We start from the raw sequence: 16,484 nt of genomic DNA, 5'->3' as shown, positions 1-16,484 counted from the left end.
TGACTGGTGCTGAGGCTTCGACTTCTTCTGACCTAGTGAAGGGGAAGGGCAAGGCTGCTAGTAAGGATGTGATGCTTTTGTTTGATTCTGGGGCTTGTCGCCACCGGCCCAAACGGGCCTCGGCGGTCGCGAAGACGGTCGAGCTCGCTTTTATTTTAGTTTTGAAAATGTATTGGATTATTAGAACGACTTGTTCTCAAACTGAGACCTTGTCGATCTTATCCAATTTATTTATTAAATGTCTCACCAATCCATGTTAATCCCAAGCGGGACCCTCCATGGATTAGTGGTTTTCGTAGTAAAAGGAAGGGTTCGTGGAGTCGCCACCAATGTTTTACTCAAAACATTGGAAAAAGGGATAAGGCAATTGATTTTATAAATCAACTTCGGCCATTACAACCATAGTTGGGTAAGGGAGTCGGTTACGCGTGGGGAAGGTGTTAGCACCCCACAACGCCCCTTTCGGGTTCCCTATGACAGATTATTTCTAAAAATAATAGTACAAAATTACTAAATTACCCCTATTTATTCTAAGCAATTATAAATTAACTATCTACATGATGACAGTTTAATATGCACACAGAAAGCAGTAAAAGAAGGGATTTTTAGAAAAGAAACCTCTTGAAGCGTGCTTTTTATATATCAAGTAAAACTGGGAAGCTTTTTGGCGTTCCCTCGCTCTACAAGCCCGCTCACTCCTTCCTAAAAAATAATTTTTGACTTGGAAATCCGATGGATTTCCCTTCGACTTAGTTCGAGACTCAAGCAAAATGCTCAGAACTCAAAAACTTCGTCGGATCAACTCTCCGAGTGATTTCTAGGCAGAGCACTGCTCAAAAAAACCCAGAATACTCAAGAAGAGGGTTAAAACTGTGTTCAAAAGTGTCCAATGACGTCAAAATGACGCCATATTTATAGGGAACAGGCGCAATACGGGCTATGGAATCAATACGGCCGTATTGAAATTTTTGAACTTCAATACGGCCGTATTGAGTTCAATACGGCCGTATTGAAATTCAGAAATTTCAATACGCCCGTATTGAGTTCACTGCGGCTGTATTGAAGCTTCAATACGGCCGAATTGATTTCAGTACGGCCGTATTGAAGTTTTAGAAACTTCAATGCGCCGTATTGAGTTCACTGCGGCCGTATTGAAGCTTCAATACGGCCGTATTAAGTTTAGTACGGCCGTATTGGGCTTCATTCCCTCCACTTCCTTATTTTAAGCTACTCTAAGACCTCTAAACCTACAGATAGCCATTCTATGGTCTTCTAGGAGTCCTTCTGGCTGACTTTCCTTCGATCTTTGAGGGTCTTCGAGTTTTATTTCCGACCCGGACAATTTTAGGGGTCTACAGCTGCCCCCCCTTTACTTAGTCAAACGGCTTTTTGGTGTACCGGCTGACAAGTAAAGGAGTTGACCCAATTGTCCGGGTGATGTGCCAACCTTCTGACTTGTAGCGTCTTCCGGCGGAAAATTGTTGAGTAGCCTCTCCAGGTTGAGTATTAGTCGTCGCCTCTCCAGGCTCATTGCATACCTCGGTGCTCTCGACAACTGGGTAGCTGAGTACCGCCTCTCCAGGCTTGTGCATACCTCGGTGCTCTCGACAACTGGGTAGCTGAGTACCGCCTCTCCAGGCTTGTGCATACCTCGGTGCTCTCGACACCTGGGTAGCTGAGTATTGCCTCTCAGGCTTGTGCATACCTCGGTGCTCTCGACAACTGGGTAGCAGAGTATTGCCTCTCAGGCTTGTGTATACCTCGGTGCTCTCGACAACTGGGTATTTGAGTATTGCCTCTCAGGCTTGTGCATACCTCGGTGCTCTCGACAACTGGGTAGCTGGGTATTGCCTCTCAGGCTTGTGCATACCTCGGTGCTCTCGACAACTGGGCAGCTGAATATTGCCTCTCCAGGCTTGTGCATACCTCGGTGCTCTCGACAACTGGGTAGCTGAGTATTGCCTCTCCAGGCTTGTGCATACCTCGGTGCTCTCGACAACTGGGTAGCTGAGTATTGCCTTTTAGGCTTTGAGATGATTTTGTCTCCACAGTCCACGATGCTGCTTCGACGGTTTTTCTGATTTTGTGCCGCTGAGGGCTGGATAACGTAGGGATCCGTCTAGGGGATGTGCAGTCATTCATAGGTTGCTGTGCCCCAACTTGCATTGCATTGTTGGTACCCATTGAGGAATTTCTGTTTCCTTGGGGTGTAGACACAGATGCTCTTCTTGAATTGAGCGATGCCTTATGTTTGGCTGACGTCCTTTGACGTTGGTGGAGTATCCCGGTTATCTTTATTCGGGTATCTCTTTTGGGTTTTCTGATTTTTGTCGCCTCTGTGTAGGCTGTTATCCGCTGGGGATTCTGTCGTTGATTTTGATTAGCCTCTTCTGTTAGGCGTATCAGCTTGACGTTCAATGATTGGCTAAAAAGCCAAATTCCGCTTGGGGAATTGTTATTGATTTTTTCTTTTTTTGGGTTTTCCTTTTTGAAGGAGTGCCTCTTGTGTAGGCGACTGGGGATTTGAAGTTCAGTGTTCGGCTGAGTGCCAGATTCCGCTTGGGGAATACTTATTGATATTTTTGATTTTCCTCCTTTTGCAGGGATGCCTCTGAGTAGGCGATTGGGGAATGAGGGATCTTATGTATCCCAGAGTATTATTTAGGAAGCCTCTGCAAGCTTAGCCTCACTCAACACTTGAGTTGGAGAGCTATCTTCACTGAGGAAGTTTAAGTCCTTTGACTTGAATATTCTGCTTGGGCGATCGTGCTTCCATTGGGAATTTTGTCGATCTTGCTTTGATAGCTCTCGCTGGGGATTTGTTCCGTGAGCTTGAGTTGAGATTTCTCTGGGGAGTATTATTTCTGCGAGCCTCTCCAGGCTCATTTATTCTGTACAGTTGGGGAGTATTATTTCTGCAAGCCTCTCCAGGCTTAGTTATTCTGAAGGAGTATTATTTTTGCAAGCCTCTCCAGGCTCAGTTATTCTGAAGGAGTATTATTTCGGCAAGCCTCTCCAGGCTCAGTTATTCTGAAGGAGTATTATTTCGGCAAGCCTCTCCAGGCTCAGTTATTTTGAATGAGTATTGTTTCGGCAAGCCTCTCCAGGCTCAGTTATTCTGTATGAGTATTATTTCGGCAAGCCTCTCCAGGCTCAGTTATTCTGTACGAGTATTTTTTCGGCAAGCCTCTCCAGGCTCAGTTATTCTGTACGAGTTGTTGGATTTTCTGTATTTTGCCTTTTTTGTCGATTTTGGCTTTTTCTGTGTTTTTGCCTTTTTTTGTTGATTTTGGCTTTTTCTGTATTTTTTTTTTATTTTGGCTTTTTCTGTATTTTTGCCTTTTTTGTTGGTTTTGGCTTTTTCTGTACAGAAATGTCTCAGTTATTCTGAGAGAGTATTATTTCGGCGAGCCTCTCCAGGCTCAATTATTCTGAGAGAGTATTATTTCGGCGAGCCTCTCCAGGCTCAATTATTCTGAGAGTATTATTTCGGCGAGCCTCTCCAGGCTCAATTATTCTGAGAGTATTATTTCGGCAAGCCTCTCCAGGCTCAGTTTATTCTGTACAATTTTCTTGTTGGATTTTTTTGTATCCATGCCTCTTTTCCGTTTTCGGCTTTTTGTTGACTGCTGTCATACACAATCAATTTTTCCTATTTTCTATTTTATGCAATTGCCTCATGACGAGGTCTTTGAAAATTTCTTTATGGCCAATACGGCCGTATCCATTTCAGTACGCCCATGTTGAGTTGAAAATTTGTTCATAACCCCAATTTTAGTACGGGTGTACTGAACATGGTACGGGCGCATTGTTTTTTCTGAAGTTTATATTTTTTGTTTTTTTGTTTTTTTGTTTTTTCAATAAACAGAGAATAAGTGATCTTCCAGTACACCTATCATCTGTATGCATGTATGCGGTATGATGCACCTAATTCTATTTGATTCTTTTTTCAAAAGAATTAACCGATGCGTTTCTCTGTTTGGATTTTGCCATTCCTCCAGACGGACTGTGCTCTGCCGATTTCTGTTACCGAGGAATGATGCGTATTTTGATTTTGGTGTCATCAACCAAATGATTCTTCCCTTTCTTTAGAAGATGTGTCAACCCTCCTATTGACCACTATATCTCCATGTTTCCACTAGATTATTCAAAAATCGTTGGGACAAGAGAGAAAAGAAGGAAAGGATATATTTTCAAAAGTTTGTGTTTTAGAGGGGATTATTTTATTTTTGAAAAGTTGTTTTTGTAAGCATGGATGGCCAAGGTAGGCTTATTGTGTTTAGGTTTGTTTGTTTAAACACTTATGAGGTTAAGCACATCTTTGTTATTAATGATTGTGCTTTGACAACTTGGATAGCTTTTCTTGAGCCCCTTTGTTGAATTCAATTGATGGTACCATCATGGATTTATTCTGTTTTTTCCTTTTTTGATGGCTCTTACTTTTGCCTAAAACACCCATTTGTGGTGTCTTAGCGGGCTTTTATTTTTATTCATTATTTTGTAACCCTAATTTTTGCCTAGGTCACCCTTTTGTGGGATTCCTAGCGGGTCTTTTGCTCTTATTTTGTAACCCTAACTTTTGCCTAGGTCACCCTTTTGTGGGATTCCTAGCGGGTCTTTTGCTCTTATTTTGTAACCCTAACTTTTGCCTAGGTCACCCTTTTGTGGGATTCCTAGCGGGTCTTTTGCTCTTTAGGATTTCTTTATCCATGATGGCACTTATTGAGGCCAAGAAAAGGTGCTCCAAGTTGACACACACACTTCCACATAAAAATGATGTGGGTTTATTATTATTAAGATGATTTTAACCTCATTCATGTTTATTCAAACAGGGTTAAAATAATGTGGTCTAGAATTTTATTGCAAGCGAGAAAAGAAGCAATAAAGAATTAATGAAGAATGATTTTATTATAATCATAATGGAAACATGTGCCCTATCGAGGCTCGGGGGTCTGGCTGTCCCCGAGGAGTAATCTCTAATAGTCATCGGGTCTATACATCCCTATCAGAAGGAAAAGGACACTTGATGACGACAGCTGGCCTTGACGTTTGTGAACCAGCCTTCCTAAAGATCTGGCTTAAAGAACGTCGAGAAGGATCTTGATTCCTCTTCGTTCTTTGATCTTTAACAGGGTTGTATCCTAACCCTTGTTTCCCCGGATTGTCCTTGATAATGGGTAGCTCCGGGATTCCTTGGGAGTCCTTGCCTAATCCTTGTCCTGGCAAGTATCCGTTCTTTGTGAGCATATGAGCTACCTTCTTCATTTCTCAGGGAAACGTTTCAACATTGGCGATCTCCAATGCTTGGAAGGCGGTTTCTAAAGCTTCCTCTGCTGCATCCACATAAGGTATGTTGGATGGCTTGCTGATGAGTATGTCATCTTCAGCTTGCACGGTCACCAGTTTGTCACCCACTATGAACTTGACTTTCTGGTGGAGCGTAGAGGGTACAGCTTTCGCATCATGAATCCAAGGTCGGCCGAGGAGACAGCTGTATGCGGGAGTAATGTCCATCACTTGGAATTCGACATTAAAGACGGTGGGTCCAATTTGGATTGGAAGATTGATCTCTCCCACCACTTCTCTTTTAGAGCCGTCGAAAGCTCGAACGATCATGTTGCTCGGGCGCATTTGGAGTCCCTTGATTGCCACTTGATTAAGCGTTCTTTTTGGCATCACGTTCAAGGAAGATCCATTATCTACCAAGACTTTAGCGATGTGATACTCCTTGCACTTTACAGAGATGTGCAAGGGCTTGTTGTGGTTTGGTCCCTCCGCGGGGATTTCTTCATCGATGAAGGTGAGGTGATCATTAGCCTTGATGTGACTAACAATCCCCTCAAACTTGTCTTGGGAGATTGTGTGCGACACATATGCCTCGTTCAAGACTTTCAACAGAGCCTGTCGATGCGGTTCGGAGCTTAGGATCAACGACAATAGGGTAATCTTTGCGGGCGTCCTATGAAGTTGATCCACGATGGAATACTCGCTCTGTCGAATATACTTTAACAGCTCGTCTGTCTCCTCCTCGGATTCTTTTTCCTCGGTTTTCTTTTCTTCTTTTTCTTTATTCTTGGGAACTTTATCGTGAAGATCATCGGGAGTGTAGATCCTGCCACTCCTAGTCATGCCCCCAAGTCCAGCGATGTTGGAGATATCGCTGTCGGCAGAAGAGTGGATGTCGTATATCCACGGCACAGCCTTATTTGATTTTGTAAGGGAAAGGCCTTGGAGCAGTGATCCTTAATGGTGTCGGACCTTCCCCTTTATTCGTCTTGATTACCAACAACGGAGTTGATGTGCGCTCGCTTGGCGCGGTTGTTGGCTTACACTTGATAACGAACGGCGTGCGATCCATTCTTTGAACATACGCATCGACTAATCCTTTCTTTTTATTTAATGTTTATTAATGAATTACTAGGAGGGATGTATGAAATGAATAACTCCTAGATCCCTCCATGATCTATATGCATGGTATGAGATGATGGTGGTGAATATGCATGCATAGTGTTTATTCAACTAAGCATTATCATGTTTTCGGGATGTCCCTAAGATGATGCATGATATTGCTTGGTTTGGATAAATAATATTTTTTCTTTATTTTTCTTTGGGTATTTTGTATCTTTTTTGTATTTTTTGGGTGAAAAGGGAAACTACCTATATGAATGTGATGAAGGTAGATGTTAACACCATGTAATGGAAGATCCTTATTCCTATTTATTTTTATTTTAAAAGAATAGGAATGTTGTATGTTTAAAGAAATGCAATGTATGCTCAAACAATTTCACATAAACAATGCACAAACAATTCACTCATCCACGAACAGTCACGAGCGAATCACGAGGTAGGGGTATCCTGCAGAAAAGTGCATATTCAAGGTGGTTCTAACTGTTCTCACCGGTCTGAGGCCCCCAAGGTGCCCCCATTATAGGGACCCAATTCCTCTCGTCGTAAGCCGATGGAAAGCTCCAACGCACTGTCGGACTCGAGTTCATGGTTATCACCTTGAGTGATGCTTTCCGACAACGGTCTACGGGCACCTATAGACCCATTCGACAACCGGCCGTACTAACATCCACTCCCTATGGTTAATCACTCATGCCCCCGGGTATAGAGGGAACTGTTGTGTGCAAAGGTTTGTGTACAGTTTGTATTTCAAACAATTGCGGAATTTAAACATACAACAGTTATTTAAAGCCATATAATAAATCATGTTATCATACAAGCAAGGGGTAACGAAGTAATTTTTAACTATTATTTGTTAAAAACAATCTGTCACTAAATGGGACTGACTCTCGAAGCTTCCCCAGTGGAGTCGCCATCTGTCGCCACCGGCCCAAACGGGCCTCGGCGGTCGCGAAGACGGTCGAGCTCGCTTTTATTTTAGTTTTGAAAATGTATTGGATTATTAGAACGACTTGTTCTCAAACTGAGACCTTGTCGATCTTATCCAATTTATTTATTAAATGTCTCACCAATCCATGTTAATCCCAAGCGGGACCCTCCATGGATTAGTGGTTTTCGTAGTAAAAGGAAGGGTTCGTGGAGTCGCCACCAATGTTTTACTCAAAACATTGGAAAAAGGGATAAGGCAATTGATTTTATAAATCAACTTCGGCCATTACAACCAGAGTTGGGTAAGGGAGTCGGTTACGCGTGGGGAAGGTGTTAGCACCCCACAACGCCCCTTTCGGGTTCCCTATGACAGATTATTTCTAAAAATAATAGTACAAAATTACTAAATTACCCCTATTTATTCTAAGCAATTATAAATTAACTATCTACATGATGACAGTTTAATATGCACACAGAAAGCAGTAAAAGAAGGGATTTTTAGAAAAGAAACCTCTTGAAGCGTGCTTTTTATATATCAAGTAAAACTGGGAAGCTTTTTGGCGTTCCCTCGCTCTACAAGCCCGCTCACTCCTTCCTAAAAAATAATTTTTGACTTGGAAATCCGATGGATTTCCCTTCGACTTAGTTCGAGACTCAAGCAAAATGCTCAGAACTCAAAAACTTCGTCGGATCAACTCTCCGAGTGATTTCTAGGCAGAGCACTGCTCAAAAAAACCCAGAATACTCAAGAAGAGGGTTAAAACTGTGTTCAAAAGTGTCCAATGACGTCAAAATGACGCCATATTTATAGGGAACAGGCGCAATACGGGCTATGGAATCAATACGGCCGTATTGAAATTTTTGAACTTCAATACGGCCGTATTGAGTTCAATACGGCCGTATTGAAATTCAGAAATTTCAATACGCCCGTATTGAGTTCACTGCGGCTGTATTGAAGCTTCAATACGGCCGAATTGATTTCAGTACGGCCGTATTGAAGTTTTAGAAACTTCAATGCGCCGTATTGAGTTCACTGCGGCCGTATTGAAGCTTCAATACGGCCGTATTAAGTTTAGTACGGCCGTATTGGGCTTCATTCCCTCCACTTCCTTATTTTAAGCTACTCTAAGACCTCTAAACCTACAGATAGCCATTCTATGGTCTTCTAGGAGTCCTTCTGGCTGACTTTCCTTCGATCTTTGAGGGTCTTCGAGTTTTATTTCCGACCCGGACAATTTTAGGGGTCTACAGGGCTTCCCATTCTTTTATTTCCTATGCTTGTGTTGCTATGTTGGGAGTGCCTGTGTCTGATTTGGGGTTGAGACTGCTAGTGTCGACGCCCGCTTCTGCTTCAGTAGTCACTTCTGAGCTGTGTGCTGGCTGCCCCATTGTTGTGAATGGGAAGAAGTACAAGGTAAACTTAATTTGTTTGCCTTTGGTTGATATTGACATAGTCTTGGGGATGGATTGGTTATCTGCCAATCGTATTCTTATAGATTGTGCCAATAGACGGTTGATCTTTCCGCAGGAGGGAGATGAGTTATTGATTTCAGCGGGTCAAGCTGAATCATGGTTGAGGGATGGAGCAGAAGGTTGCCTTCTGTTTGCTATGATGAGTGAGGAGACTGAGAGAATCATTTCTGAGATAGATGTGGTGAGAGACTTTGCTGAAGTATTCCCTGATGAGGTGCCTGGGTTACCTCCTGTTAGGGAGATAGAGTTTGGCATTGATCTGGTTCCAGGTGCGGGGCCAGTGTCGGTGGCTCCCTACAGGATGGCTCCTGCCGAGCTGAGTGAGTTGAAGGGTCAGTTGGAAGACTTATTGGAGAAGCAGTTGGTGCGACCGAGCGTTTCACCGTGGGGTGCTCCTGTGTTGTTGGTGAAGAAGAAAGATGGGGTCAGTCGTCTTTGTGTGGATTACCGGCAGTTGAATAAGTTGACCATCAAGAACAAATATCCTCTTCCCCGGATAGATGACTTGATGGATCAGCTAAGAGGAGCATCAATGTTTTCTAAGATCGATTTGAGGTCGGGGTATCACCAGATTAGGGTGAAGGAGGGTGACATACCGAAGACTGCTTTCAGGACTAGGTATGGTCACTATGAGTACGTCGTGATGCCGTTTGGTGTGACCAACGCCCCTACAGTGTTCATGGATTACATGAACAGGATCTTCCGGCCGTTCTTGGATAAATTTGTGGTGGTGTTCATTGATGATATATTGGTTTATTCAAGAACCCGGGAAGAGCATGGAGAGCATTTGAAGATGGTGCTAGAGGTTTTGAAGGCGAAGCAGCTATATGCTAAGCTTTCTAAATGTGAGTTCTGGTTGGATGAAGTGAAGTTCTTGGGCCACGTGATTTCAACTGAGGGGATTGCTGTTGATCCGGCTAAGGTGGAGTCGGTGTTGCAGTGGGAGCGTCCGAGGACTGTCACTGATATTCGGAGCTTTGTGGGATTGGCGGGCTACTATCGTCGGTTCATTGAAGGATTCTCTAAAATAGTAGCGTCTCTGACCCAGTTGACGAGGAAGGAGCAGCCGTTTATTTGGACAGATGCCTGTGAGCGAAGCTTTGAGGAGTTGAAGAGGAGGTTGACTACTTCCCCTGTGTTGGTGTTGCCGGATTCTGGTGAGCCCTTTGATGTATATTGTGATGCTTCTCACCAGGGTCTTGGTTGTGTACTGATGCAACATGGGAAAGTGGTGGCCTATGCTTCAAGGCAACTGAAGAACCATGAGAGGAATTACCCCACTCATGACTTGGAGTTGGCAGCTGTTGTTTTTGCCTTGAAGATATGGCGACATTATTTGTATGGAGCTCGGTTCAGCGTCTTTAGTGATCATAAGAGTCTGAAGTATCTGTTTGATCAGAAGGAGCTGAACATGAGGCAGAGACGATGGATGGAGTTCTTGAAGGACTATGACTTCCAGTTGATGTATCATCCTGCTAAAGCCAATGTTGTGGCGGACGCGTTGAGTAGGAAATCCATCCACATGTCGAGCATGATGGTGAGGGAGATGGAACTAATTGAGAAATTCCGAGATTTGAACCTCGGTGTGGAGTTAGCTCAGGATCACATTAGTTGTGGGACAGTCACCATAACTAGTGAGTTCCTGAGACAGGTTGGACTTAAGCAGTTGCAAGATGCCGAGTTGGTGAAGCTTCTTGGGTTGTTGGGTACCGAGAAGGCTGTTGGCTTCGAACTAGGAGGAGATGGAATCTTGAGGTTCAAGGGCAGAGTCTGCCTACCTCAGGATGCTGAGTTGAAGAAAGCTGTGTTGAAGGAAGGCCACAAGAGTAGACTTAGCATACATCCGGGTATGACTAAGATGTACCAGGACCTCAGGAAGACTTTCTGGTGGCCTGGCATGAAGAGGGAAATAGCTGAGTATGTGGCGGCCTGTCTGACTTGTCAAAAAGCAAAGGTGGAGCATCAGAAGCCGAGTGGGTTGATGCAGTAGATGGAGATTCCGGAGTGGAAGTGGGATAGCATTACTATGGATTTCATTGTTGGGTTACCTAGGTCAGCTAGGAATAGTGATGCTATCTGGGTAATTATAGACCGGCTGACCAAGTGCGCACACTTCTTGCCTGTCAACATCAAGTGGTCCTTGGAGAAGCTGACGCAGTTGTATGTGAGGGAAATAGTACGGTTGCACGGGGTGCCTTCCAGTATTATTTCAGACAGAGATCCGAGGTTCACTTCCAGATTTTGGCAGAGTCTACACAAAGCCTTAGGCACGAAGTTGAAGTTGAGCTCTGCTTATCATCCACAAACGGATGGTCAGTTGGAAAGGACAATCCAGTCCTTGGAGGATCTGCTTAGGGCTTGTGTGTTAGACCACTTGGGTAGCTGGGAGGAGGTCCTACCATTGGTTGAGTTCACTTACAACAACAACTTTCACGCAAGCATTGGGATGGCACCCTTTGAAGCATTGTATGGCAGGAGATGTAGGACTCCTTTGTGCTGGTACCAGGATGGTGAATCAGTGGTGGTAGGCCCGGAGCTAATCCTACAGACCACTGAGAAAGTAAAGATGATTCAGGAAAGGATGAAAACTGCTCAGAGTAAGCAGAAGTCGTATGCTGATAAGAGGAGGAAGCCTTTGGAGTTTGCTGAAGGGGAGCATGTATTTCTGAAGGTGACTCCGACTTCGGGTGTAGGTAGAGCACTGAAAGCAAGAAAGTTGACACCGAGGTTCGTGGGTCCCTACCAGATCATACAGCGTGTGGATCCGGTTGCCTATCGGTTGGCTTTGCCACCGTCTCTTTCAAACCTGCACGATGTGTTTCATGTCTCCCAGTTGAGGAAGTACGTTCATGACCCTAGTCATGTGGTGGAGTTAGATGATGTGCAGGTGAAGGAGAACCTGACCTTTGAGAAGTTGCCGGTAGCTGTAATTGATCGTAAACTGAAGGAGCTGAGGGGCAAGTCTATTGCTCTGGTAAAAGTGTTATGGGATGCGGCTACCGGTGAGGCTACTTGGGAGGTGGAGCAGATGTTAAGGGAGCGTTATCCTTTTCTTTTCCCAAGTAAGTCCGTTTTCGGGGACGAAAACTCTTGTTGTTGGGGAGGTTGTAAGACTCCCTTCCCTCTTTTTCCCTTCTTTCACTTCCAACCACTCCAACTCTCTCTTCTTCCCTCTCATTCTCCTTTCTCTGAAATTGGTGGCTTAGGTGCTGAGCTAGAGGCAGGTGGAATTAGTTGAGAGTGGTGCTTCTTTTCTCCTCCGAACAAGCTCTTTCTTCTTCTCCGTTCAAGCTCCCGGAACTCGGAATCTTCACCCGAGGTAAGAGAAGCTAGTAATTTTGTTTCTTTTTCGCTGTTCTTGACTGTGGACGAGTTCTATAAACTCGTTAGATGCTTGTGGGTGTCTGATTCATGGCTGGATTTGAAAGAAAGCTTGTCTTCTTTGGGGTTTTGGGGTTGTTGAGAAATTTTGGGGAAAATCCTTGATTTGTTGTTGCATGTTGAAAAAGGTGGTATTTTTGGACTATTGGATGAAATTGTAGTGATTCGAACCGATTACATGTGAAGTTTCTGGTTGTTTTGCAGATTGTTTGAAGAGTTTTTCGAAAATGGTTGGCCGCTGCTGAGCTTCGCGCTGAGCGCGGTTCTTCGCGCCTGGGCGCGTGGCCACCAGGAGACCCCATTTGGCCAAGCTCGCTGAGCGCAATGATGAGTGCGCTGAGCGCGCTTGAGAATGTGGGTCTCTGGCTGGCCCCGCTGGGCGTGACTTGGACCGCGTTGGGCGCGATACCAGTTGTAGCAGGTTTTGGTTCTTCATTTGGGCGCTGAGCGTGCCCCTTGTCGCGCTGGGCGTGAGACTCCCCAGGAGTCTCTGCCTTGTGGGCGCTGAGCGCAAATTTAAATTGCGCTGGGCGCGAGACCAGGGGAGGTCTCTGCCTTCCCTGCGCTGGGCGCGGGTTTTTGGTGCGCCGTGCGCATGAGACTCCTTGAGTCTCTGCCTGGCCAGCGCTGCGCGCGAAGACTATTGCGCTAAGCGTGAGATAGTTTTGGGTTCTCTGGTTGAGTCCCGCTGGGCGCGGGCATACATGCGATAGGCACGCTGGCCCCCTGGTGCTCTCTGGTTGCGCTGCGCTGGGCGCAGCCACGTGTGCGCCGGGCGCGGAGAAGGGATGTTCATGTATGAAATTTTGTGCTGAGTTGAATTGAAATAGAAGGTTATGAAATGATGTCTAGCTGATAAAGTTATTTTTGATATTAAATTATATCTGATGAATGTGTTGAGAAGTGAGGTTATGTTGTGGCTGATTTGTTGAACTGTGAGTTGATATGTTGAGATGTATAAGTTATGTTGTGCTGGAATATTGATGTGAGTTGTTGTAGGCCGCAAGGCTGAGTTGTTGTAGGCCGCAAGGCTGAGTTGTTGTAGGCCATAAGGCTGAGTTGTTGTAGGAGATCTCCGAGTTGATATGCGTGACGACGCATTGTATGCTTATTGATGATCATGTTGAAAAACCGATGGGATGTATGTTGATGAAGTGTTGATAGTTGTTGTTGTTTATATTACTTAAATCCTTTTACATGCTGTTTCTTTTTATGCTAGCTTACCCTTCTGTTGTTTCCATGTGGTTGGACTGCAATGATCATACTATGTATGAGAGCAGAGCAGGGATAGGTGGTGGATAGTGGTGAGTCTGCAGCTGGTAGGCGGAGCTGACTCCTATGGATGTTTTGTTTTGTTTTGTTACGGCTACTTGATATAGTGGTTTTGGATGTATTTTGTACTCTACACTCTAACTCTAGTCGGATGTAGGACATTGTATATACTTATATTCTAGACACTATATTTATATACTCGTTCTATCCTGTCTCGAGTTTCCGGTGTATTGTGATGGTGAGTGTAGTGACCTGCCGGGTCGTTACAACATTCATAATATTATTTTTTTAATATTTAATTTATCTTTTATATAAATATATTTCTATTACATAATTTTGAATTTTTTAAAGATCGCATAATTATGTATTTATTTTTGAGTAAATACATTCTCCTCTCCTGAGATATGAATATTACATTGCTATTTTTTCTTATGTTAAAAATTACAATTTTATCTCCTAACAGGTTCCAATATGTGATGCTATAACTATTTTTTTTTTAAAAAAAATTTTGTTAACTTTTGTTTTAAAAAAATTATTACCAAAATATCTCTTATATTAACATTGTACCAAAAATGTAAATATTATACTCTCATCCCTTCTTGTGTTAAAATAGACATTTTTCTCTTTTAAAAAATACAAATGTTACACTTTAACAATTTATTATTTCTTGATTCATGAAAATAATTAATTTCTTTAATTACATATTTAATTATTCTCTTACACATTATTATGATTTTTCTAAAAATAATTATATATGTAAAATAAAAATTTTAATTATTATTTTAAAGTTAGCAAAATAAAAAAGAATATATATATATATATATATATATATATATATGTATATATATAATTATAATAAAATTAAAACACTTGTATTAAGATACTATTTTTATATATATAAGATTTTAATTATATAGTATTAATTATGTATATTAAATTAATTTAATATATAAATTTTAATATATTATTTAATTGATGTTATCAATAAAATATTTTAATAAAATATCTAAATAAAATGGTCTTCTGATAACTATTGTTTATTATATTTAATAGATATAATGTTATAATATCTATGTGAAATATAATTGTTTTTTTAAATATAACATACATTTTTCTATGAATATATTTATATTACAAATCAATTATTAAATAAAATACTTTTTAGATAATTTACTACCTATATATATAAATATATAGAGTGTACATATATAAGTTATTTTATAAATTTTAATTGATTTTTTATTTTAATAAATTACTTTAAATTTAATTATATATTTTATAAAAAAAATTATCAAGTGAATAAATAATAATGAACTAAAAATATTTCAATATATGTTTTAATAAAAACTATATTTTCAAATTTTATAATAAATATTTTTTAGGATGTTATGTTAAATAATCTAATTTATATATTTTAATATAATAAGAGTGTGATTATAGAATACTCATATCTCTAAGGGATAAAAATGTTATTTATTCTATAATTTAACATATGAATGGAGGATATTGTAATACTTACATCTTTCAGGAGAAGTGTAACGACCCGCCGTGGCCGTCACACTACGAAACAACACCACACTACTGGAAATATATATACTAAAATAGTATAATAAAATATTTACAACACAAGTTGCTAATCAAGCAACCAACAACAATCAATTATAATCAACAAAGTATGCTACTATAAGGTAGCCTAAAAAAAATATATCCATCTCCAGGCACCTCCTGTGACCTCTAGCAGCTATCTCCCAGCCTATCCTTACCCTGCTCCCATACAACGTATGATCATCGCAATCCAAACCACATGGAAACATGCAAGGGTAAGCTAGAGACAATAAACAACTCATAAATATCAAATATATAACATAACAACTATATAATCATCTTCACATCTGTCACAAAAGACAAACAACACATATATTACACATCTTTCAACAACATATGTTTAAAACAACTTACAACGTAACAACACTATCATCATCCTCAACAAGATCTGTAACACCCCAGTTTTCAATAAAGTTATTATTATTATTATAATTATTATTATTATTATATGGTATTTGGTCATAATTATTTTAACAATTATAGAATAATATTATTTTATACGTTTTAAATAATTATTGTTTTGGACAATTATTTTGTACGTATTAAATAAGTATTTTTTATTAGCATATTTAAATAAATATTTATATGTTTTAAGATAAGGTTGATTTTATATGATATTTTGTTATTGAAATTATATTATTATATTTTGAGTCAGAAATATATTATTATTATAGAGAAAAAATATTTTATAATATACATGTATTTATTTTATTTAATTATTTTGAGGAAAAAAAGAAGTGGGTTATAAGAGAAGGAAAATGGGTTGGGTTGACCCAGCCCAATGGATTAATTTTAAGGAGTCAGGTAGCGTTAACCCTATCTACCTCATTTGTGTTCCGAAGGGTTAGGAAAAAAAAAAGAGAAACAAAGAGCTCTAAGGAATAGTACTCAGGAACGACCTTAGATCACACATTTGTCTTCTGCTCATCCAGGTAAGGGGGGAGTGAGAAACCTCGCTCTGGGTGTGGGATTGTATGCTGGGTAGTGGGATTGGCCCCCAATCCTGTGTTTGCTGTATTTTTATGTATGCTCATGTATGAGGGGTTTCTCCCAATTGTATCTGTTTTGCTTATTATTTTTCTTATATGCAATTAATTGTATGACTTGAGATCTCTATGGGTTCCTATGGGAAACCCTATAAGAAAACGGGCAAAATATGAATGTTTTCTATTTTGCCTTCTGATTACTTTGTTGTGTTCCTTGTTAGATGTGATGCATGAGTATGTGGTTAATTTTGAAAATAAAAATGTTTTAATATGATCTAGAGTGCTCTATGGGTTCCCGAGGGAAACCCTATGAGAAATAGGCAAAATATGAAATATTTTTTGTTTTGATTTCTGATTTTTCTGTTATATTCCTTATTTGATGAGATGTAAAAATATGTATTTAATTTTATAAATAAACAAGTTTTGATATAA

This window comes from Cajanus cajan, chromosome 4 (genome assembly GCF_000230855.2).
Source record: "Cajanus cajan strain Asha chromosome 4, NIPB_CcT2T_4, whole genome shotgun sequence".
Lineage (NCBI taxonomy): Eukaryota > Viridiplantae > Streptophyta > Magnoliopsida > Fabales > Fabaceae > Cajanus > Cajanus cajan.
The sequence above is the reverse complement of the archived record's forward strand: the minus strand, read 5'-3'. Positions refer to the sequence as shown.